The sequence below is a fragment of the Rhinolophus sinicus genome, linkage group LG02 (assembly GCF_036562045.2).
Source record: "Rhinolophus sinicus isolate RSC01 linkage group LG02, ASM3656204v1, whole genome shotgun sequence".
NCBI classification, from domain to species: domain Eukaryota; kingdom Metazoa; phylum Chordata; class Mammalia; order Chiroptera; family Rhinolophidae; genus Rhinolophus; species Rhinolophus sinicus.
Window position 1 is genome coordinate 96,098,622 of NC_133752.1, and position 23,710 is coordinate 96,122,331.

Below are 23,710 nucleotides of genomic sequence, written 5' to 3' on the forward strand. Positions count from 1 at the left end.
AATTTTTACTTTATGGTGTTTTTTTTAGTTGCTTTGTTTGTTGCAGACTAATTTATGATGACCATCCCCTCTTCATAAATTGTGTCTTTATACGTTACCAAATGACCTCTTTGTCCTGTTTAATGTTTGTTAACTTTTCTTAGTATTATCATTGTGATTTCTGATTGCGTTTGTCTGGTCTGTCTTATCCATTTATTTTCAACTTTTCTTTATTAATAATGAGTATGTTTATTAGAAACTACATATAACTTGGTTTTGCTGTTTTAGCTCAATCTATTAGTCTTTGTTTTTTAATGGGAGAATTCATTCCATTGATATCTAACGTAATAACTGAAGAACTTGATTATATTCCTCCATCTTTTTAATTTGACAGCAAATATGTCTATTCTTTATTAAATACAGTCATGCTCAGGAAATAGGAAATGGTTACTAGAGTTTCAGTCTGGACAAGCTGTATTTGAAATGACAGTAGAGGCTCCAAGTGAAAAATGACAAGTGGAAGTTGGACAGCTAGAGGTGGATGAGGACTGGAACCTAAGCCAGATAACAAGACTGGGCGGATACATATTGGCATTACCTGCTCTATTAGTCAGGTTTCTCCAGAGAACAGAACCCAGAGGTTAGAGAGAGAGAGAGCAAGAACAAGAGTAAGTGAGAGACAGACAGATTTAGTTGAAGGGATTGGTTCACACATCTGTAGGAACTGGCAAGTCTGACATTTGCAGAGCAGGCCGGCAGGTTGGAAGTTCAAGTAGAGTTGATGGTGTGGCTTTGAATCCAAGATCTGCAGGCTGGATACTTGGGCAGGGTTTCCATGTTACAGTCTTGGGCTAGAATCCCTTCAGCAACTATAAGTCTTTGCTCTTAAGACCTTCAGCTGATTGAATGAGGCTCACCCACAGTATGGAGGGTCATCTGCTTGATTCAAACTCAGCTGATTTAAATGTTAGTCACATCTAAAAAATACCTTCACACCAACATCCACACTGGTGTTTGACCAAAGAACTGGGTACCATAGCCTAGCTAAGTTGACACAGAAAATTCATCATTACCTTAACACCATAGTCAAAGTTGACTAAATGTGAATGGATAATTTCTGAAGGAAACAACCAGAAGCAAAAACAGAGCCAAAGTTTAAGGACATAGCATTAGGAAATTAATTACTACAGTTGGTTTCCATTATTTCACTCAGAAATCCAAGTGTCCTCATTCTTTTGGTGATACTTGCAGTGTGTTGACATGCAAAATGTATACTTGTTTTTTTTTCTTTTCAGTGTTTGTCAGTTTTTCTTTAGACCAGAACTTCAGGTTGCAGACCTTTCTTGAGTGTCTGCTATTTCATTAGCCTTCTCTTCATCCTAGTGGTCTGTATGCCATGGTGTTACGAGTTGTAAAATGTTCATCCTACTCTGTGGAGTCCTTACAGGCCAATGCTGAAAAAATACCTCTGGACTATTCCAGACCCCATCCCATCTGTTGACTTGGTATATCTGGGAGGATCTGCGGAAGGTCTGTGTTTACCCTTTGCAGCCCAATATGTACTTTCCAGTTAATCTACTAAGCATATCCTTACAGCATGGCTTAGTTTAGTTAAGATTTTATTATCTTCAATGATGAACAATTTTAATTATAATTTTGTTTTCTTCCTACTCAAAGAAGTACAGTGGTACCTCGGTTTTCTAATGTAATCTGTTCCGGAAGACCGAGTTCTGAAACGTTCGAAAACCAAGGCACAGTTTGTTTCCCCATAGAAAGTAATGCAAAATGGATTAATCTGTTCCAGACCTTTAAAATCAACCCCTAAAACTGCAAATTTAGCATGAGTTTTACTATCTAATGATACCATAGATCCATAAAATTTACGGCGATCGTAAGCTGAAATGTTCGTCAACAGAGACATTCGAAAACCGAGGTACTACAGTATTTTCTACGTGACGACTTCTAATTCATGGTTTTTAAGAAACAGAACTTCAGGCCGTAAGTGGTTAACTCCAACCTCTTTCACCAGTTATTTATGTTCTTATATTTTCATGGGCTTTTTCTGTGAGCAGTTTTGTCTGTTATAAATAGGTTTGATGGAACCAATTCAAGAGAAAGAATCTGACTTGCTATCCAAGTCGAACATGGATACCTCTGATGTTGCTCAGTGTAGAAACAAAATAGTCTAGCTACATGTATTTGCTGAGCTGGGATTTGGTTAGTGTGGTGCTCAGTTACTCTCAGGCAAACCACAATGCTATTAAAGCTTAGTCCCGCTTGATATTTTCATTTGGGGATCTTAGGAAAAAATCATTACTCAGCCGGTCAGTTTGAAGCAAATCTTGGCATTTCTGTCCAGCCCTGACATGTGCTGTGTTTTTTGCTGAGATTTTTGTTGTCCAAAACTTTCCCCACTTTAAATATTTCAGGATCCTCACATTACCATAAGGTCATCACTGGTTACGAATTCTACTAGAAGTCTTTGCCTCCGCCTGCCGGCTTATGAATGGGTTCATCAGGTTGCTTTCTGAGTTGTTTCTGATCTCCATGTGCCTGACTTTCAGATTTGGACTCTTCTCACGGTCTTTTCCAAGCTTCAATCTAGGAAGTAAAGGCTGACATACTGTAATTACCTAAATAACCCAAAGATCTGGCACAATTGATACTAGCTCTGAATGAGGAATTAACCTTTGCATGTTCCTCTCCCTAGTGGATCTTGGAGGGATAACTAACTGAATAGCGCTGCAACCCATCTTCAGATGTCAGTGTATGAAGCCTTGATGTGGTTATATCTTGTTGTTTTTTGTGTTGTGTTTGTGCCCCACAGGGTAAAGCACATGCTTGGGCTTCATCTAGGTGTATTTTCATCTCACAGAGGCAGTAATTGAATCTCTGACAATAGTCTTGCCTCCGAGGTTGTTCCAACTTGGGCTGCTGTGTTAAACCAGGCTTGTTCTTGGATCTCTTGGAAAGTAATGTCCCATCTGTTAACTGTAAACTGTAGCAGTGCAGAACTCCCAGAACAGTCCAAGAGAACCCGAAGCATTTACAATTCCTTTTGTGAAAAGAGCCAGTTTGAGCTTTTACCTCCCATTGCTCTCCCTGCACACACCTGGGCGGGCTCAGCAAAGTGTGGAGGTTAATCTTTGTCCTTTGAGGACTGACACTGTACTTTGCAGCAGAATCTGTGGCAAGTTAAAGCAGGCTGCACTATTAGCTACTGCTGCTTCCAAGACTGCTGTGTTGTAGCATTTTCTGCCTTCAAGTGCTTCCCCGCTGCCAGCTCAACCCACTAAAGAACTTCCTGCTACAGCTTTTGACAGCCATTTGATGACATCATTATAAACTTTCCTGGGTCTAGAGGAAGTCCCATTCAAACCTTTCTGGTACCTAAGGGTCAGCAATCTTAGACTTAGATTGTGGGGTATGTCTGCAGTAGATTTAGACGTGAGAAGAAAGAGTGATGAACCCACTGTCACCAAGAGGGGTTGGGGACAAATGCTGCAGAAATTTGTCCAAAGCTTTGTGCAGACTTCAGGGAGTCCATAACATTGGCGATAATGAAAAGTGAATGAATGAAGGAAGAAAAGAAGGATTGACCATTTTAGAGCCTATTGACTGTTCCCAAGAAAAGCCAAGGTTACTGATTTCGATGTTATTCTGGTAACACGTGCAAGCTAGGACAAACATGCAAAAGATGTGAGTGTGTTAGGAAAGAGTTAAGAAAAATTCTCAACACCTCCTCCTCCCACCACCACTACAAGCCTGAGGCCAAGAGAAAATGCACAGCAACACACACACACACACACACACACACACACATTCCAGTAAGGAACCTGTTTTGCAAGTTTTGCTGGTAAAAAGTAGGAAGGGGGTTGCTGGAGAGTAGAGTGGAAAGCCTTAGCAGTATCGATTGAAGGTTTTTCAAAAACCTACATTTTCAAAGTAACTTTATCCTTCAGAGAGAGGCACATGTGCCACTGTAGGTTTTTCTTTGACCAATTAAGTGCATTGTTAGACAGGGAGGGGCAGATTAGCAAATGCCTATAATTTTGATCATTGTTTTCTGCAAAACAGCTCAGGCTTTGAAAATGAAGCCATCGTTCTTGGCTAAGTTTTTGCCAACAGCACAAATTATACTGTGCAGAGATCCAAAGCCCCGAAAAAGGTTTCATTAATGAACAATTTCAGATGATTAAGTCTTCTCCTGACAGGTAATGTTGGCACATAGACAGGTGGGGTTAGGGTTTCCATGGAGATTTATGATGTCATGCTTCAAAGAGCATGTCAAGACAGCCAATTTAACAAGTAGCTACTCAAAAAGTCCTATAGGCTTGAAGTAGGTTTTATGCAAATGACTAGAGTTTCACTGGGGCAAAAACAGCAAAAGAAAACAGTAGAGAGACATGGAGGGGGGGTTTACCTGACAGCCCGGAAGGATGACCCTGGAGTCCATTAGAGACAAAAACTTCCAGAAGACGAATTAGATTTTCTACTTTGCCGCCTCACCTGTGGAGCTCTGAGTACAGGTAAATAATGCATTTTTTTCTTCCGAGTTATTACCAAAAATTATTTGGAACGTTGAGGTCTGTTTCTCTGCATTGTTCTCTTGGCAGGAAGAACTGAATCAATAAGCACAGCTTTCCCACACTGAATGTTCCTGCTTCAGGGCTGTTTTTTTCAGGGCTTTTTTATTGAATGAACTGAGAGTTTTGAATAGAGCTGAAAAACAAGTGTCGCATTATGCATTATGCTGATTATGCCCTGTGAATAATGCTATAAAAGTGCTATAGGTAAGGGTTAAAAGGACGATCTGAGACTTGAGATACTGTATGTATTTGAAAATTATTCCCAGATGTTGATTTTTTTTTTTTAACTCTTAGAACAGACCTGAATGGGGACTATGTATATTTCTGTATTTTCGAGTTCTAAAATGCCAAAAATGAAACCCATGGAATATTACAAAAACAGCCAGGTTTATGACCGTTGCACTTTTTTGGTGTGTATGTCTAGAAACTTTTCTCAGAGAGGCATTTCTGAGACTAGAAAAATATCTCCTTTGAGATATCAGAGTGTCTGGACTTCAGGGAAGTCTGAAAAGGCAGAATTTAGGCTGCTGGGGTGGGGACAATGGTTAATAAAGGCAGTTTTTAAAGCGTGCTTTAGAAAGGAAACCTTGCTTTGGTGGTGTTATGGGTTTTCTGTTTTCATCAGTTACTAGTGAGACTAAGTAAACAGCCTTGCCAGAGATACAGAGGTGATAAAAATCACTACTGGTGGCTGTAGACCTGCAAAGTGGACTCAAAGGGCTTAGTTTGGGGACTTCAGGTTGTGATGTGAGTAGTTATTAGGTCCACCAAGCTTAAAAAGCAATGAAAGGCATATTTGCTTCTTTCATATATTGCGCATAGAGTTAAGAATAATTTAAAGATACTTGTACATGAGAATTTGGGCTTTTGAAACCAAAACTATTTAGGAGCAAATGGGCAGGCATTAAAATATTTTTAAAACTGTCTAACTTGTAAGAATTTAAACTTCCTGAAATTTGCTGTCAGATAATGTGGATTAGCCCCAAACTGATAGTCAGATTAGACTGTTGTGGTACCACAGTGATCACAAAACCATTGAGTGACAAAAAACTGTCTCCCTGACATCAGGACGCCTGGGTTTTGAGTCGTGATTTCACCACTTACTACTACTTGTGGAACTTTGGAAAGTAAATTAATGTATTTAAGCCTCAGCGTTCTCATCCATAAAATAGGGAGGATGATACGGCATTGTGAGATTTAAATCACAATATATATGTAGCACAGTTCCCAGCGTTCATGCTCCATGAGTTAACGATTGTTTTTATTTACTACTTACATGGCACTGGACTGTTTATAAAGTGTGTCCACATCCTTTACTCTATCTTATTGCAACAGCCCAGTAAGATTAGCAGAAACTTTTTATCCCCCCTTTGACAGGTGAAGAAACCCTGGCTCAGAGAGATACTGAAATGTACAACACAGTACACTATCCTACATTTCCTGCTAATTTTTTTTCTTACTTTAGTGATCTTGGGGAAAAAAAAAATCAATGTGTTACTGAAATAACTCCCAGCAGCAACAATTATTTCTATAAATTAATTAAAATACAAAATGTTAAGTGTGTCAAAGGAGCTAAGATATTCGTGGTTTTACATTAATTATGTCTGACACTTTTTTCTAGATAGGCTGCAGGAGTGGGATTAATTTACTTTTTACTGGCACCTATTGCCAGTAACCTATTGATAGGAGTTCAAGTTACTTCATGAGACTTACAATTTTAACTCTTACGTGCCCCTTATGTTTCTGGGTGCTGCAAGCAGAGTCAGGTTTTGTTGTTACAGGTATCCCAAGCAGGAAACTGAGTCACCAAGGGCCCTGGAATCGCCACAGGAAACAAGGGGTTGGACACACTGTCTTTTCTCCTTTTGTATTTTAGACCTTGGCACCTCCCTGCCTTGTCTACGTCCCAGACCAAACCAGCCCATAATTATATTCTACGTCCATTGTATAAAAGAGACAAATATGTTTTTCATTGTGTTATTTTTAGCAGCAGTGTTTCTAGCCAGGGAAAAACACTCTATTAGTTTCAGTGTTTTCCTAATGACTTTTCAATTTTTCCAAGATTCCCACATCAGACTGTTCAGCATTGTTCAAATGCCACTCTCCTGGAAGAAGGTTCTTAACAGGAGTATTGGGTAGTCAGTTTCACTGAGTGGGATTCTAAAGGCATTCCGATCTCTGAGCTGTTAGGGCTGAACTCATTCTGTCCCAGACACCCTATAAATTAATTAAATATGGTGCTACGAATGGCATCAAGCTGTGTTGGGGACTCCAGTTCCCAGCACTGGTTTGGGGCACTGGTAAAGCTCTGGTTATCTCAAAGGCAAGATCTGATCTGAAAGCAAATATTCATGTCATTCATTCATTCAACGTTTCAATTCCAAATATGAACTGCAAAGCCGCAAATATAAAGTAAAAAAAAGAGTCATGAATTCAAACAGCCATAGGGTGCCAAAATTCCAAATAGGTTAGGAATCACTAATAAATATTCTTATACATCGTTTTATCCACCGACCCTGTTTTAGAATGTCCATTAAAGCTCTTTATTACTATTAATTGTTGATTGTTCAGAGATTATCTGTTGATTAGGAAGTAGTGATTGCATCTAGAAGCCTACTTCACGCCTAGCAGGGTTCAGTGAAGGTTTGTTGAGTCAGAAGCGCTGGGCGTACAGTGATTCAAAGGGCTAGATTGTGTGGATTCAAGTGCTGCCTCCGTTACTTACTAGTGGCACAGGTTTTTCCATTGAACATACTCACATTGCAAATAAAATGTAGCATTCAAATTTAAAAATCCTCTTAGTAACGGAATTAATGGCCTCTAAATATTACATTTTTCTCTTCAAAACTTTTTGGAATGTCTACGGAGATGATTTCTTCAGAAAGAAAGGCACTGAAGTCTCCTGGTTCAGGAACTGAAATTATCACTTCCTCCTTGGCAAGTTGTACATAGAGTTAGTGGGAGGGAAGCTCTTTCTAGAAGCTGTTTACAGGTTGGAGCTATTCATCAATTTCACTTGATAAGAAACACTCCTGTTTTGAAGCTGATAGGGAGTAGTTTGCAAAAATCTATTTATTTCTCCCAAAAAAGTCATCCTGGAAAATGGTGTCATCATAGACAATGTTGCTCTTATCTTTACGTGTGTGGTTTCTGAAGGGATGAGCAGGCAGAGTTGGAAGGGTACTACTTTCCTCCTCCAGCAATAAAGCTTGCCATCGCCTTCCTTTCCTCAACCTTTTTTTTTTTTAAGCAGGTAAAAACGTAGTTTAGTGGAGGCTAAATTCCTCAGGCGATCTGAGTTGGGGACATGTTTTTATTATGAATCATGAAGCACCACGAGCGGGCTTTACCTATGAATTTTGGCCATTTCGTACTTCAAGGTGAAATTTCCTCGGAAGTCGTTCCAATATTGATAACCTTTTCATAAACTTACCAGCTTTGGCATTGAACTTGTAACTGGTGATGAGAGGAAATATGGGGAGAACGACTTTTGTTTTTTCTGGAGGCATATTATCAAGGTTGGCAGGATTCTGAGGTTACTAAATCTGCTCTCCCCTATAAAATCAAAATGACAAGTTCTCCGTAGTTCGTGGTGACACTTGGGACATCTGGGCAGCTGGAGGGCTGTGGGGCCTGTGGGCTGTGGTGGAAAGAGTGGAATTCAGGACAACCTTACTTAGGCAGGGACCAGGAGGGACAAAGGATGGAGACTGGGATGAGCTTTATCCTAATGGCAGAGTCTCCTGATTTTGCATCAGACAACAGACTCACAGGCAGCAGAAAGAATTCTGAACTGTTCGCTTGTATGAATGACAAGTGCAAATGTAAAATATGCATTTGAAGAAACCCTTCTCTAGAGATCTCACAGAAAGCAGTGTGTACAGCAGATTTTGTGATGGCATGAGCACAGTCAGTCCACTGTAAAGGCGGTGATAGGTAGCTTTTGTGGCCTCTTACAGCCCCAGGATCCCCTTTGGTGGTCTCACTTCCCACCCTATCCGCCATTGCACTGGACTCTTCACTTCCACTTCTGATCACTTGTTCATGATTCAGCAACAGAAGTTATAACGATGTTTCTCACCAACGGTTTTCTTAGGTTAGTAAATGCAGGTGGTCACATTGGTCCCGCAAACCCGATGGTGGGGGACCGTCCTCAGAGTTGTGGGCCCTCCCTGCCTGTCTGCCCTGCTCTGTGCTCTGCTCAGATCGCACAAGAGGGAGGGAGCAAAGACCCCACCCCAGAGGTGTAGGTGCTCCGTGTGGTGGCACTGTAACTTGTTCAGACAGGACTTTCTTTGGCCTTCCTACTTGCCACTGAGAAGCAAAGCAGTCTGCTGCCTCACACGTGTTTTGGAATGGCCGAGAAAAGCAAGATGTGGATGGTCCCTTGGTCATTTGCAGTCTTTGACAATAAGAATGTTTATAAACACCCCTCAGAATGCCACATGTATGGCAACTCTCGTGTTCACTGTAGTCATCCCTGTGGTGAATGTGCTGCCACTACTGTTCAGCCTGCTGTTCCAGAGGACAATGCTTTTAAAAATCATCTGTTTGAATTTTGTTAAAGGAAAGGTTGCAGGGGCTCCTCCCTTCACCTATAACTATAACTTTATTTGAATCCTTTTTTGGACTCAGTTTTAAGACTGCATAAGAAAGCAACTCCAGCGAATTGTCCTGATGAAGAACAATTTTCAGTTTCTTCTTTGTGGAGTGTATGTGCATGTATGTGTGCATGTGTACGTGTGTGTGTGTATGTGTGTGTGTGTGACTGCATGTCTGTGTTTATGACGGTGAAAATATCACAAACTAATGTAAAACTATTCTACCTTCGGAGCAATTATAGTGGTGGCACCATAATATATTAACTTGATCTTTTTAATTGCTGTTTTGGTAGCTTCTTTTTTCTCTCCCTGTTATAAATAATATTGCAGTGACCTTCTGTGTATCTGTGCACGTGTCAGCAAACCTGGAGGACAGATTCCTAGATGTCAGATTACTAGTTTATTACTACTACCTTGGTAGGATTACTAGTAAAGTTATTGAAAGGTATTGCCCAATTTTCTCTCAAAAAGAGCAATTTTTTCGGTCACTGTGAATGTTTGAAAGTGTGTTATGGCACGTTCAGATAATACAGTTCACTGCAGTCACGGCAGTATATGGAATACAATCTATGTGCAGGTATGGACACATAACCAGGTTATAGTAGAGAAGCAATACATTTTACAGTATAGATAGCCTGGTACCTTTTATTTTAAAAAGGCTGAATCCTATTTGTGTGAAGAAAAATACTCATTTTCTGTGTACTTATCTATACATTAAAAATGTCTAGAATGATGGCTGATACATCAGAGAGAGGGACTAGTGGGCTAGTAAGGATGGAAGCTTTTATTTTTAGCTTCTGGACCTCTGTATATTTTTATCATGTGTACATAAGACTTTAAATTTTAAAAACTAGTTTACAACAAAAACAGTTGCCCTGGAATGGAACTCGTGTTCTTCCAGGGGGGCCAGCAGTTTCCAGATAGGCTGAGGATGTTTCTTTGTCTCCCCACCCAGGGACAAATTTGTGCTTTGATGTAATTGTCCCTTGAAAAAGGAAGTGATTCTCTTTTTTTCCTTTGTAAGAGCAGTCACATCAGATGATGTTAGCCTCATTCCCAGCCGCAGTATCTTCCCTAAATGAGTTTATTCTAGCCAGGATCTCACTCTTCTAAATAAATACTGTTTTGGGTTTTGACATCAGGCGTGTTTGGATTACATATGTTCGAGCTGCCTGAAGTTTTCAACAAAAGCAGTAAATTTACCTTCCCAGGTTAGGCCGCCTTCTCACCCAGTGTATAAAACATTCACTTCACGTTTATAACTATACCTCACCCCTTGCCAAGTTCTCCAGGATCAGTTTTGGATAAAGGGTTCTTAGACTTTCATATTAAACCTATAACTATGTAACTATGATTCAGTTTCCTAAATGAAAAAAAACTTATAATATACCGAATGTTTCGATTTGAAAACTTTTATAGCAAGAAAAGTCAGGAATAGAATCGTATTATGCCTTTCGAAAGAAAATAAACAACACGTTGTGTACTCCAGAATCACTGAAGAAAGCCTCAGACATTATTTTAAACTCCAACTCCTTTTTCATTCAGATGCACAGAATGCGTTAAAACCACAAGGATAGTAGGTTTGATATATTCGTTCCTTTTGCACAAATCAGGAGACATATCTTCACTGTTATTAGACTTTTCTTTCTCCTTCTCAAAAGCTACTTTTGAAACTTCACATTTTTCCCAGATACATTCTTTTTCTACTGCATAAAATATTGCAGTTCAGCTAATTGCAAATATTTGCAAAAGGGAACAAATATAAAACAAATAACTTCTGAATGTGGTATTTTGTGAATAAACATATACCTGACATAGGTTAGTTAACCTTAAAGCATTAAAGAGCATTAACTGTGCTTAGAGGAAAAAGGGTAGAATCGCAGCTGTGATGTGCAAAATAAGGAAAGCCACAAGTTAAGCAATTCCATTAAAGAGACTATAATTACTATAGTCTCACGGTGGTGACAGGTCACTTTTAAGCCTAACTGAACTTTTTCTGTAGTGTTAGAAAAGCTTCCAATATCATGGTGTAAATACAATCTTTTGTCTTCTAAATATTAAATACCACTAGCTTCTAAGACATCTACATCAAAATCTCAAATGCCTTAATATTCCAACACAATACAATAAAAAATTTCCCTGTGTGCATTCAAATGAGTACTAGAATGCCCACAAGTATTATTACTTACTATATACTAGAAACTTGCACGCAAATTTTCTCATATAATCATCTAAAAAACTGTACAAATGGAGCCACAGGCAACTAAGCCTCAGAAGGGTTAAACAAGGATACCAAGGCTCCGAAGAGTCTAGAGACTTGATTCTTTGTGCAACAGAAGGGGATTTGAACCCAGCAGTTCTGACGCAAGCCTGTGGCATTTTCATGGGATCCCTGGGGGGTTCGCTACGAAAACGTGTTCATTTTGATGAAAGTGGATTTCCAACCAATTTAATCATTCAGGGAAGGATTTCCTTCTTGCTGCACACTCTCTTTTACAGTGCCTACTGTTTTTGCCATTTCAATGTTACCCCAAAGGATGGATTTGAAGAAACTGAGGCAGTTGGAACAGCAATGGGTTTTGCTACTCGTTTGCGGTACCTCTGAAACCAAACCTGGAGCTGGTTTGTCAGGAATGCGTTTACTAAGCAACCTTCTTTCTGGCCTTGGAGGAGGAAAGCTGCATGCCTTGACCAAATTCCTGCCTTCAGAAACCTGCACTCCATGAACAGACCTTTAGAGTTCGCCCCAGAGAAGGAGCGCCTTGTAGTTCAGACTCAGTTCACAAAATGGTGTTGCTCAGTAGCTAGCGCGCGCGCTCTCTCTCTCTCTCTCTCTCTCTCTCTCTCTCTCTCTCTCTCTCCCCCCAGTAGGTTCACCTGTGATTGCAAAAGTTCTCACTGGCATTGAAGGGACAGATGAGGCAACTTTCATAGCTACTTTCCCTGTGCAGGCTGGAAAAGTATAGATCAGAGCTACCAGGCCACGTTCTCCAGATACGCCTGCACTGTGGCTTCTACAGATTTTGATAAGCCACCAAAACTTTGTGGAATCGGAGTTTTTACATAAAAATCAAATTTCTTACATTTGAGGGAGAAGTCAGGTGAGCAGCAAACACTGGGCTCAGATTCCTTTGTTAAAACTTGTATTAGAGCAGCTGCCCCATTCAGATGAGGGGTACAGGTTCTCAGGTTCACCACAGCCCCCCATTCTCCATTTCACACCTGTCTCTCTCACTTGTCTGGCTCCTATCGAATCTAGTCCTACCTGTGTTTTGTAGACCTGCTCCTATGAAGTGCTGTGGTGAAGTGGGAGGTGTCCTGCTTTTGTTGTTGGACAGGCACAGTTTGAGGAACTGGTTCTATTTGAGCACACTTTTGGTGTGCTCTTGGGCAAGTCACTTGATCTAAGGAACCTTCCCTTTCTGCAGCCAGATGATTTGCAGATGGGACACAGAGTGTGAAAAGTACCAACTCAGTACCTGGCGTGTAGCAGATGTTGGAAACATGGAAGCAACTACAGTTGACCCTTGAACAACACAGGGATTAGGGGCTCTGACCCCTTACACAGTCGAAAATCCATATAGAACTTTTGACTCCCAAAAAGCTTAACTACTAGCAGTCTACTATTGACCAGAAGCCTTACGATTCATAGTTGATTAACACATATTTTATATTTTATATGTCTAATATACGGTATTTTTATCATAAAGTAAGCTAGAGAAAAGAAAATGCTACTAAGAAAACCATAAGGGAGAGTAAATGCGTTTATAGAAAAATATCATGTATAGGTGGACCCATGCAGTTCAAACCCACGTTGTGTTGTTCAAGGGTCAACTGGATACTAGAAACATTTCACAAAACATTTTCTGAGAAGGGATCAGTGTCTCTCAATTACAATCTTAAATATTCATAGGCAGTTCAAGGTGGGAGGGACCTTACAGCTGCTACAGAAAGCATCCTAGCTTTATGGAGAAGGACTCTGAAGCCAAGGGAGCTGACTAGTCCAAGGTTACTCACTAACTTCAGGGCAAACAGGTCCAGAGCCAGTGGCTTTTCACCAGTCCACGAAAAGGCCTCAGAGTGCAGTTTTGAGGATTAAGTGGGTGAAAATGCTTCTTGAATTAAGTTGAACAATAAGGTAATTTTGATTAGCATGAAGATGTGATCATCGGATTTAGAAAGAACAAACTACCAGCCATTTATCCATCTATTCCTTCAGCACTGATTGAGCCTCTACTTTGGACAGGTCCAGTGCTTGGTGCTGGGAATACAGAACTGGACAAGGCTGATAAGGTCATCATAGAACTTAGTATCTAGTGGGAGTGGCAGAGGAGAAAACAGATACACAGATGACTTCAGATTGAGATAAGTGCCATGAAGGAAATAAAGAAGATTACATGAGAAGGAGCCAATCCCCTCTCTTATACACAGCCAGGGGAGCATGGAAGAAGAACAGTAAGGGACCCCAAGGCAGGAAGGGACTTATTTGTTTATGGACCCTGGTGACCTAGGAGAAGTGTCTGGCAGCTTAGTAAGCCACAATAAGGAGTTTGGATTTTTTTTCTTAATGCAGCATGAAGAAGTTTAAGCAGAAGAGTGATAGAATATTTTTAGCTTTTGTTCAAACACTAATTTTATGCAGAGGCCCCTTTTAGGCAAGGGGGGTACTTTTAACTAAGCTGGTCTCCCCTCCGATCTCTGTGACTGTCCCCACAGGGCCCTTTGGCACTCTGGGGCTCCGTATAGGGCACTGTGAAAACCCCCAATGCAAGCAGTTCATAGAATCCTGAGGATCTATGACTTGCACACCCAGGGTCCCATGTCTGGTTTCCAGAAACACTGCTGTGTTCTTGTTACAAACCCAAAGGCTGAATGCTTGTATTTCTTTCCTTATTTGTTTGTTTTTTTCTTAATTCTCAACACTTTCATTGGGTCTCATGTATTCAGTGTCCACTCTTAGATGACTAAACTGTTTACTCTCAACCACAATAAAAGGTATAAATTGATGCAACAATATTTGAAATGGGATACACGTGTCATCGTCGCTGAATTGGGATTTTTCCAGTGAGGTTATGATACAACGAAACTTCACCTTTTCATCTGCTCTTGACTTGGAAAAGAAACCGCTAATTTATATTTCAATCCAAACCTTTTTTTTTTTCATTTTGTGATAGTTGATTTGAAGTAAGATATTGCTAATAGACAAATCCTCCAGCTCCCACATGGAACCTACCAGAAGCTCCTGCCTACTCCTAACTCAGGCCAGGCCTTCAGATTATACCCCGCTAAGGTTGGCTGAACACTGCAGTGTAGACTATGCAAGTCTCAATAGTACCTTTAATACTGGTTATTGTTTAGTTTGGGCTTGTTTGTAAAAATCATGGAAATTTATGGAGATGCTAGAAAGGCCCATAGATAGCATTCGACTCCCTCATTTTACAGCTGAGAAAACTGAGCCTCAGAGAACTGATGTGACTTGGGACAGCCTCATAGCTTATGAGGGCCAAAGTAAGGCTTCTGACCCTGAGTAACTCTTGCACACCAGCAAGTGTTCTTCGGAGACCAGTCAGGTGGGGGTAGGTGGCATAGGTCACAGATCGTGCTGTCAGGAAATGGGGCATGTCTTTTGGGTATCTGTCAACCATTTGGATGTCATGGGCCCTTTCTTTATTCACTTGTTCTAGAAGTTCCGGCCTAGTGGATTTTGAGGCAGACATGGCCAGAAATGAAACATACTCACCATGACTGCACTGCCTTTCAGGATGAAACATTTTTACTAAACACTGATACTGAGACCATTGGCAATTTGGGTTTTGCCTCATGATGATGCAGATGTGATAAATAAATTTTGATATGAACCGTCTCTTTAAAACCTGAAACTGCATGAATAATAACTGCCTAGATGTGGGATGATGTACTGTAGACGGCCCCTTCACACTCCATTCGACTTATTTTCTTTAATGAGTGGTATGTGGGCTGAGCTCAAGTGAGATATATGGAAAAGAGTTGCATTCTTGCCTGCCTTTTTGGTGTCTACATCCGGATTTACCCAAACCCCACCCCAGATGCATTGTGTAGCAATGAAAAACCGGTATTTTCTATCATGAATCACACTTCAAACCCTGGGTCTGTGTTGTGCGTCAGGCCAGCTTGCGGGAAGAATAGGCAAAGCTGAAGGCAAGCTGAGTGTGAAAGGGGACGGTCCTGCGGCCTGTGGGCTGGGCAGGTGGCTGCTGTGTCCACATATGGATTTGGACGTGGAGCCATCTGTGTGTCCTGTAGAATGGCCAAGAAAGGAAGGCGGCTTCCTGAGTTTCTGCTGTCAGGGGCTTTGCAGTGCAGCAGACAAGAGCAAGGTACAGAGTGGGATGACCATGGGGTTGCCACCCCTCCCTGCGCGCTCTGATCTGCTGGGGAATGCGTTCCTGAGACCTGGGCAGCTCACCTGGGCTGAGCTGTTCCCAGCCATAACCATTTATTGCTGAGGGAGAGCAGGAGAGGGCCCTGGGTCATGTGGTTTCTTTTAAGTTAAATGATGCCTCCATGCAGAGGATGACTGCCCAGAGCAGTTAAAGCTTGTTTAATGATAATTAAATTGCGTTTCTTTACTCTGAAAAATCTCTTCATTTTCTGTACAAAGGCAGGAAGCATTTTTCTTTGACTGTACAGAACTGCCTTTAGTCTCTAGGTAAGGTGTAATCCGTCTTACCTTGCTGGACTCTGAATTAAGGAGTCTGATTTGCAAATGCCACAAAGATTAGACTTCTGAGTGCTTCCAGTTAAGAACTTTTACAGAGACCAAAAAAAGAAAAAAGCTGCTTTTCCTTCCTTTCACCTCTCCCTTTGGTTCTGCCTTAACACTTAGGTTAGGAGTCTCTTAAAATAAGACGGCTGCTCATGAACTGGTCTGGATCACCTATTCAAAGCATGGAGGTTGGGCATGTTCCGTCTTGTTCTGTCCTGACTTCATCCCTCCTTCAGAGTTGCTTTGCCTGCACAGTTTGGACAGCAGAAACCTCAGCTCTTCCCACTGCTGGAGAAGTTGATCAACTTTCTTCCCATGAGGAAGAGGTTTTCAAACCGTGGAGGCTAAAGGCCACCTAAAGAAAAAAAGAAAAGCTTCAAAACTGAAAAGCCCTAAAATGAGAATTCATTTGATGAGTTTTGTAGCTGATCTATCATTTCATGTGTCTGACTTCTCACTGCTAGCATTAAGATGTTCTGAAAAAACACCTTAGGGAATGTATCACAGTTGCCAAGTTTAATATAAGGATAGAACGGAGGAAAAAAAGTGAATTTTCCAGAAGGAACTGCACCAATGATGCTTTAAAAAAGCCTAAGTTTTAAATTTTAATAGAAACAATGGGCAATAAGAGGATTTGGGGTGTGTGTGTGTGTGTGTGTGTTTTGTTGTGTATTTGAGCATTGGAACACGGTAGTTCACTGCTTCTGCTCTTGGTCATGGAGGTGGTCCTGGTGAGCCCCATTCAGACATCTCTGGGCCAAGGTAATACTGAGCTGGCAGCAGAAGGGTTGCGGTTGACGTATGACATATTGGGTCAGTGGAGAATAACTACAGAATAAGACATGCAAGGTCATAGTTAGGAGGAAACAGATACTAGTCACTTATATAGAGAAGAGAAAGGCTCAGGAACCAAGGAATGCAAAATTTGGACTGAGAAGAGCTAAGGGGTTTGGGTACACATAAATATGTTTAACCAAGATGGTCAGAAAAAAAATGTTTTTCAAAGATGTTATGAGTGGAGTGAGGTAAGGAAATCCACAGTCATGATATTGGAGGCATGATAAGGCAGGACAGGGCAATGACTTCTAGGTGGAGACTTTAGTTCTGCCAGAGTAGAGGATTTCAGAGCATTCCATTTTGGAGAGGCTGTTCAGTTTCTACCTGGTTTTCTAATAGCTTTTTAAAACTTGGGCCTATGAGGAAAAGAGAAAGCAGCTATCATTTATTAGAGAAGAGGCTGGCAAGAAGCACCAAGCATATTCTTGAGGGAGGATGGAGCTACCCGGGATGGGGAGGGGCCTTGGAACCACACTCAGAATTCCTCTGAGCCGATGAGAACGAGTCCACACAGATTCCCCAGACATCTGAGTGTAGCCCAGGTAGGATACAGGACGTCTCCTTTCTCATTTTCTTCCTCTCTCTTCAAACCTGGATAAACTGGGCCTCTGAGTCCCTCACACAGTCCCAAAATCCTTGTCTTGTTGAGTTCCCACCTAGTTAAATCTTCTTAGTCTTCATCTGAGAATCAAAACTAACTCAGATAGAAATCAGAGAACATAGGAGCTGAAGTATATATCCAGCAATCCCCAAATGACAGATGCGGTCACTGAGGCCAGAAAACTTAGGTGACTTATTCAGGGTTAACAACTTCGGCTTCCTGAGAATGACCCCCTCCCCTCCCCCAGTTTATGACTCTTCTTGAGGAAGGGCAGATAACTTAGGAGTCCCCAGTGGCTTGGGCACACACCCTGATGTCTTCCCTGTGCCCCAGTATCCGGATTTCTGATATACCCTGATCTGGTTCTGGCCCCGTCTCCTGACTCCTCTTCTTGCTGTTTCTTCAGAGGACTACACAAGGTAGCACAGAGAAGCTGAGTGGGGTTTCATCCAGGCCGCTTGTTTCCCAGGGCTCATGTAGCACGCTGTTAAAAACTCTGGTGATGAGGATAGTCGTCCCCCCTTATCCACGGATTTGCTTTCTGGGCTTTTAGCTACCTAGGATCAACCATGGTTAAAAAATTTATCAAATGAAAAATTCCAGAAATAAGCAATTCATAAATTTGAAATTGTGCACCGTTCTGAGTAGCGTGATGAAATCTCTTCCTGTCCCAGGGTGTCCAACCCTAGATGTGAATCAACCCTTTGTCCAGTGTATCCACCTGTAGACACTCCCAAACCGTTAGTCACTTTGTAACTATCTAGGTTATCAGATCAACTGCTGCAGTGCTTGTGTTCAAGTTGCCATTATTTTATGTAATGGCCCCAAAGCCATTTACATAAATTATTACATTGTATCATTCTATTTTATTATTGTTACTCACTTACGGTGTCTAACTTATCAGTTAAACTTTATCATAGGTATGTATGTATAGGGAAAAACATAGTATATATAGGGTTTGGTACTATCTCTTTGCAGGCATCCACAGGGGGTCTTGGAATACATCCCCTGCAGATAATGGGGGACTGCTTTACTATTAATGATAAGTGTTGTATGCCAGATATATTCTGGATGGAGAAAGAAAAGTAATTATTGGGAAAAGGGAGAATATTATACTTGACTACTTAGTGTGTTCTCCAAACCCCAAATGTAGAAATACACACACGTACATATATACACAATGGGACAGGATATTTGAAATCCTGACTGGCTTTGAAAATCTGGGGCTAGCAGTTCTACTCAGTGAAAGGTGAATATGAAAAGCAAATCTGTTAAAGGTCCAGGCTGAGACTGGGGGCCTGAGTACAGTTTGTTGAAGTTAAGCATTAGGGGGACTAATTCTGGGGTCACCATGGGGTGCAAATGGCACTCAGAAGCCATTCCTGTCATCCAGGGGCTTACGCTTTAAGGAACCTGTAGAGCCTATTAACGCTGTGTCATCACGAAAGTGGTAGCTCTTTCCAGCAAACAATTTTCCCCCAAAGCCCAGGGCTCAGAGGCAGCTCTTCGAAGATGAACCATTATCTGATTCTAGTAGAGGCACAGATGGGAGGGGGAGTTAAGCTGCTTCTGCCCTGTTCAACTGCGATGAGAGATTACAGCTAAAGTCAGTAATCAAGGGACTGTGTTTGTAGAGGACACTGGTTAATTTTATAAAATAGAGTGATCTGTCTGTGTGTCTGTGCTGTGAGCGTTTCCTTCAATAGGAAAACGAGAGCTCAGGTTCTTCAGAAATTAAATGTTGGCGATTTCTCCCTGGTTTTTCCTCACTGAAAGCTTGGAATTCCTTGGAATTACCCTAATAGGTACTTTGTCAAAATACTTGGTGCTGAAAATGGGCCCTACTGTGGAGGTTCCTTCTGGAAAGTCCTAGAGTCTAGAACTGAACTCTGGGTTTTCCCCACTCCCTCCCTCTGGGAGCCCTTGAATGTGGCAGACTCACAGGGTAGCCCAGTGATGACCCCATTGCTGGGGTCCCACCTCCAACTGCCCTGTGGAAGGATCACTCACAGACTGATGCAGAATGGTTTTTCTCTACGTCCCAGTTCCCTTGTCCCTTCTCTCCCAGAAGGAGAAAGGGGAGGATGTGAGAGGAAAAGCAAACACACTTCCACTTCCTTCCAGGCACAACCCCCAGCACATACATAGGAGTACACACACACACACACACACACACACACACACACACACACACGGTTGACATTCTTCCTCCTGTGAAACTGGATTCTGAAAGGCCAAACCATTCTGTCTGTGTTTTGGCTCAGTTGCTCAGAAGAGCTCAGGTGTCTGAATTTGGAATTTTCCCATGGCTTTAAAATTTGGCGCTGCAGATCTGTGCCCTGTGGGAAGCCAAAAGGCCTTCCTTGGGTTTGTTTTTCTCACCGTGTAAAGAAAACACAAAGGTTTAGGCCTCATTGCGAGGGCCCAAGTAGGAAGGAAACATCATTTAAATCAAAGTACTCATTGTAGAATCATAAACCTGGATTTCGTGTGTGTGGTGCCAGCTGGATAAATGAAGACAAGAGTGAGATATTTGAAGAATTTAGGAAGGGCATGCAAAAAACGAGTGGTTATGCTTCAGGCCTTTGTTTTCACACATGTTCCTTAGAAAGGCTCTCTAAAAGGGGTTAGGGAACCACCGACTAAGACAGACACCATAAAAAATAAAAGGAAGCATTTGTTAGCCCCTAGTATATATTCATTTGTGCCACAGTCAACAATTGAATTGTGCAGTTGTTATACTATGAAAGGCACAAGTGTGTTTAAAAAGATAAAATTGAGATATAAAATAGTCCACTAACAGCTTTACCTACACCACAACCCTTTCCCTAGGCTTGGCAGAAATTGTTCTGTGCTGGAATGTTGTATTATTTATCTTGCCTCACCCATTCTGGGAATAGAGATGTCCATTCTCTACCTGGTCTGCAGGACTATCACGAGGAAAGGGGAAGTAATAATAGTCATAGTATTGGAGGCAGAGGGTCAAGTGCCTCTTCATAAGAGAGACCAGTTACAGAGCTATATGAAGTAAGTGTTTAATGCCAGCTCTGGGTGGTGATTCTTCATCTCTCAGAAACATGTATCAATACCTCTCTGCCATTGCACTCGTCATTCCCTACATGACTGTTGCTATAAAAGTTTATCTTCTAAGCTGGTTGCGTGGAATTTGGCCACTGCCTTCCAGATAGTCCTACAGAAGTACATTTAATCTGCGGTTTAACTGACCTACTTGAGCTCTGATTTTTCTGCTGTTTTTAATGGGCCTTGAATTCTAATTCTGTGTTTGTGACTTACTGAGCACTTTTTCCCCAGGCTGTGACAGTGATGGATGGGTGATTGGGGGGATGGTATGTGAGAGGGGACACATTCCCCTGTGCTGCGGGTGGAGAGGTAGTGAGGGACTTCCTGGGGGTGAGTGACTTCCTGGGGGTGAGGGGTTATTAGTGAGGGACTTCCTGGGGGTGTATAACAGGGCGGGAAGAAGGACCTTCTGTGCTGGTCCGTGTCAAGAGGATGGGGGAGGGAGAAGAGACTCTATCTTTGAAGAGAGATGAGTAGAGTTGAAGAGAGCAGGGTGGGGTTGCTGTGTGGAGTTTGGGGAGGGGGTGGTGTAAGCTTGGCCACTTTAGCCAGGACCCTGCTGAAAAACGTGGGGCAGTTGATGGCTGGGAAGAGTCGCAGGGCCTGTTGCCATGCATATTGCTTGGAAAGGACATTTGCCTGAGCTAAGGCATGGGAAAAATCTAAATTTAGGAACCTGAGCTCTTTCCAGCAACTGAGCCAAGACACAGTAGACAGAATGGTTTGCCCTTGGAGAATCCTGTTTTTGACATACAAGGATCCAATGTCACAGGAGAAAGAACCTCCTCAACTCTGTGTGTGTATGGAAGTTGCCATGAAAGGATCCAATGTATTGGATCCATATTTCAGTGCTCCATCCCCATTTTACTTATTACAGAAGATTAGGAGGGATAGGCAATAAATGATAAAAGAATGGAAAGGTGAAAGGAATTGGGGGTGTTATTGAGAAGAAGGCTGATGGTGATGTATTTGTTGTCAGGAAGATTATGAAGGATTGCTCTGAAGAGGATTCGGATATCAGTTCACTTGTCCATAGTGAGCCACACAAGGAGAAAAAGACTTTACGGCAAAATATTGCTGGATCAAGTTGTGACAGTCAACATGATAAAACATTGGCTTATGTTACCAATTGGGTAGTTAGGTTGTTGGCTTTTTAGAGGCTGGATGATTATCTGTCTTAAATATTTGTGTGAGTCCCACTTTAAGGTGTGAGGTAAAGTGGGAGTTGCTTGTGAGGTTTCCTTAAAAATGAAATCCCTTATTTTAAAGTATTGTTGAGTAACCTTAGTATCGTGGATGAGGGCCAAGGTCCACTATCTATAACATATGTCCAATGGAAAGGCTCTTCTGTCTATGTTTTGACACCTCCTTGTACTGAGGTCATCCATTCCTGTCTTCCTGTTTCTCTGTCCTAGACATAAGTGATACATGACTGCGAGTGTGTGTGTGTATGCACACACGCGCATGCTAGGGTTTCGCCCAGAGCCTGGCATGCTCAATCAAACTTCCTCCCTCTTTTCCTCTCTTCTCTCTTTCTCTCTCTCTATAAATACACACAGAAGATTAGCATCTATTTATCAATTTTTCAGTTGTACTTCCTAATAGCGATTCAAACAGGCAACTCCTGTTTGTTGGTGCCTATTGAGGGAGGTGTCTGTATGAAGATGTGCAAAATACTAGGCCATTTGTCTAGGGGACCAAAGGGGCTTGAACATAAAGGCTTGGGTCATTGCACTGTACTTAGCTCTTATGGGAAATGCTCGACGCACCAGGTTACTGCGTTATCTCCTGGCTGGTTTCAGCCCACTGCAGAGCACAAGAGATGAGTGGTGTCTTTAATGTCTTACAGAAGGGACTCTGGGCTCTTGAAGACCAAAACTCGCTTTCCCTTCTGTCACTTCTACCATCACTGATTCAACCTGACTCTCAAAAGGCATTTGAACCTCTCTATAGCAAGCAAAGATAAATGAGCTGTTTGTCTCCCTTGTGTGTTTGGGAGACTAACCACTAAACATTTGGGTTTTTAGATTTGAGGAGTGGTTTCTTTCTGACACCTGCATTGCTTCTGATTGGCCTTACTCGGTTGAGTGAAGTTATGTTACATTTCAAGTTGTGGGGAACCTCTAACATTTTTATTGGGAATTTTTTTTTTTTAATGTCTATTGAATAGTAGGTTTGGGAGTATTTAAGGTTTTGTAGGGAGTTACAGATTTAGTGCTAGATATACTCTATCAATCATACACCTCAAATCCATACAAGTACAGGGTGATTTTTCTTTCTCTGCTTTGAGGCAAGTGGGCTCAGTAGAACATATATAATAAAGGTCAGAATTGTGTTAGAATGCTTGAAACTCAGCCTTTCCCTATTTTTGTTATTTTTGAGACATGGAGAGGGACGGGAAAAAGATGCCTTTAAAAAGGATCCGTTAGTGAACAAGGAGCGAATGGTAATTTGGGAAGAGGGTGGGCAAGATGAAACAAGCAGACAGGTTCAGATTTTATCAGGTTGACACAGTTGTGTAAGGAGATGAAAGGTAAAGTCTGTGGTAATGTGTTGAACCGGTAATACCAGCTTTAGAGTTTAAAAAAGAAGAAGAAGGAAAGCACATTCACAAAGGGAGCTGCACAGAACATTCCAGGAAATCACTGAACTGTGGATGATAACACGTCTCCTTCTTTTCCTTCAGAGATTTGTTTTAGACAACTGTTAGGATAAGAACTTGTACTATAAAAACAATATGGGAAATTTGTAAAGAACAGGGGAAGGAGTTATCTGACATGGCATTTATTATCACCAATGTTTTTTAAACATTTAATTTGAACTTACTGTTGTGTTGGTCTTGATAATGCAGACATTGGCCATGGCCTTTGTAATTTATCTGGACTTTAAGACTTTGTACCTTAGACCATAGTACTGCTTAAATTGGTCTTACACATGGTTTCAGATCCACCAACATTTTATTCAAATCAATTAACAATCATCTCGATAAGGCCACTATGTATTTGTGTGGTCCTTTAGAAAATGGGAAGAAGTCTTTTGTAATTGACAACACTGTGACCTTCATCGTCATATCAGTGCACGTCCTTCATCCCACAACGAAATGTACTATCCCATCCTCAGCCTTCCTCTCGGGTCTCTTTCTCAAGCGCTTTATCCCAAGACAATGTCTGAACAAACGCTCTTCATTCTTGAAGAGAGTTGGAAGCGTGGAGGGTGAGGAGACACTGGCCCTCCAGCCATCAGTGTCTGTTTTCTGGCTTGGTGTCTTTGTCTCTCC

General features: G+C 41.6%; 1 protein-coding gene across 19 annotated transcripts in view; it reads left to right on the forward strand.

The window, feature by feature from the left end:
* KIAA1217 (KIAA1217 ortholog) overlaps window positions 1-23,710 on the forward strand; it is a 749,802-nt gene that overhangs the window by 478,682 nt on the left and 247,410 nt on the right. Inside the window, exon 1 of one of the 19 annotated variants that reach the window (XM_019754186.2) lies at window positions 4,125-4,508. The exons of the other annotated variants lie outside the window; for them this stretch is intronic. The gene's annotated coding sequence lies outside the window, so the exon portion shown is untranslated. Of the gene's footprint in view, window positions 1-4,124; window positions 4,509-23,710 lie in introns of those variants that run through there. 19 annotated transcript variants of the gene reach the window in all.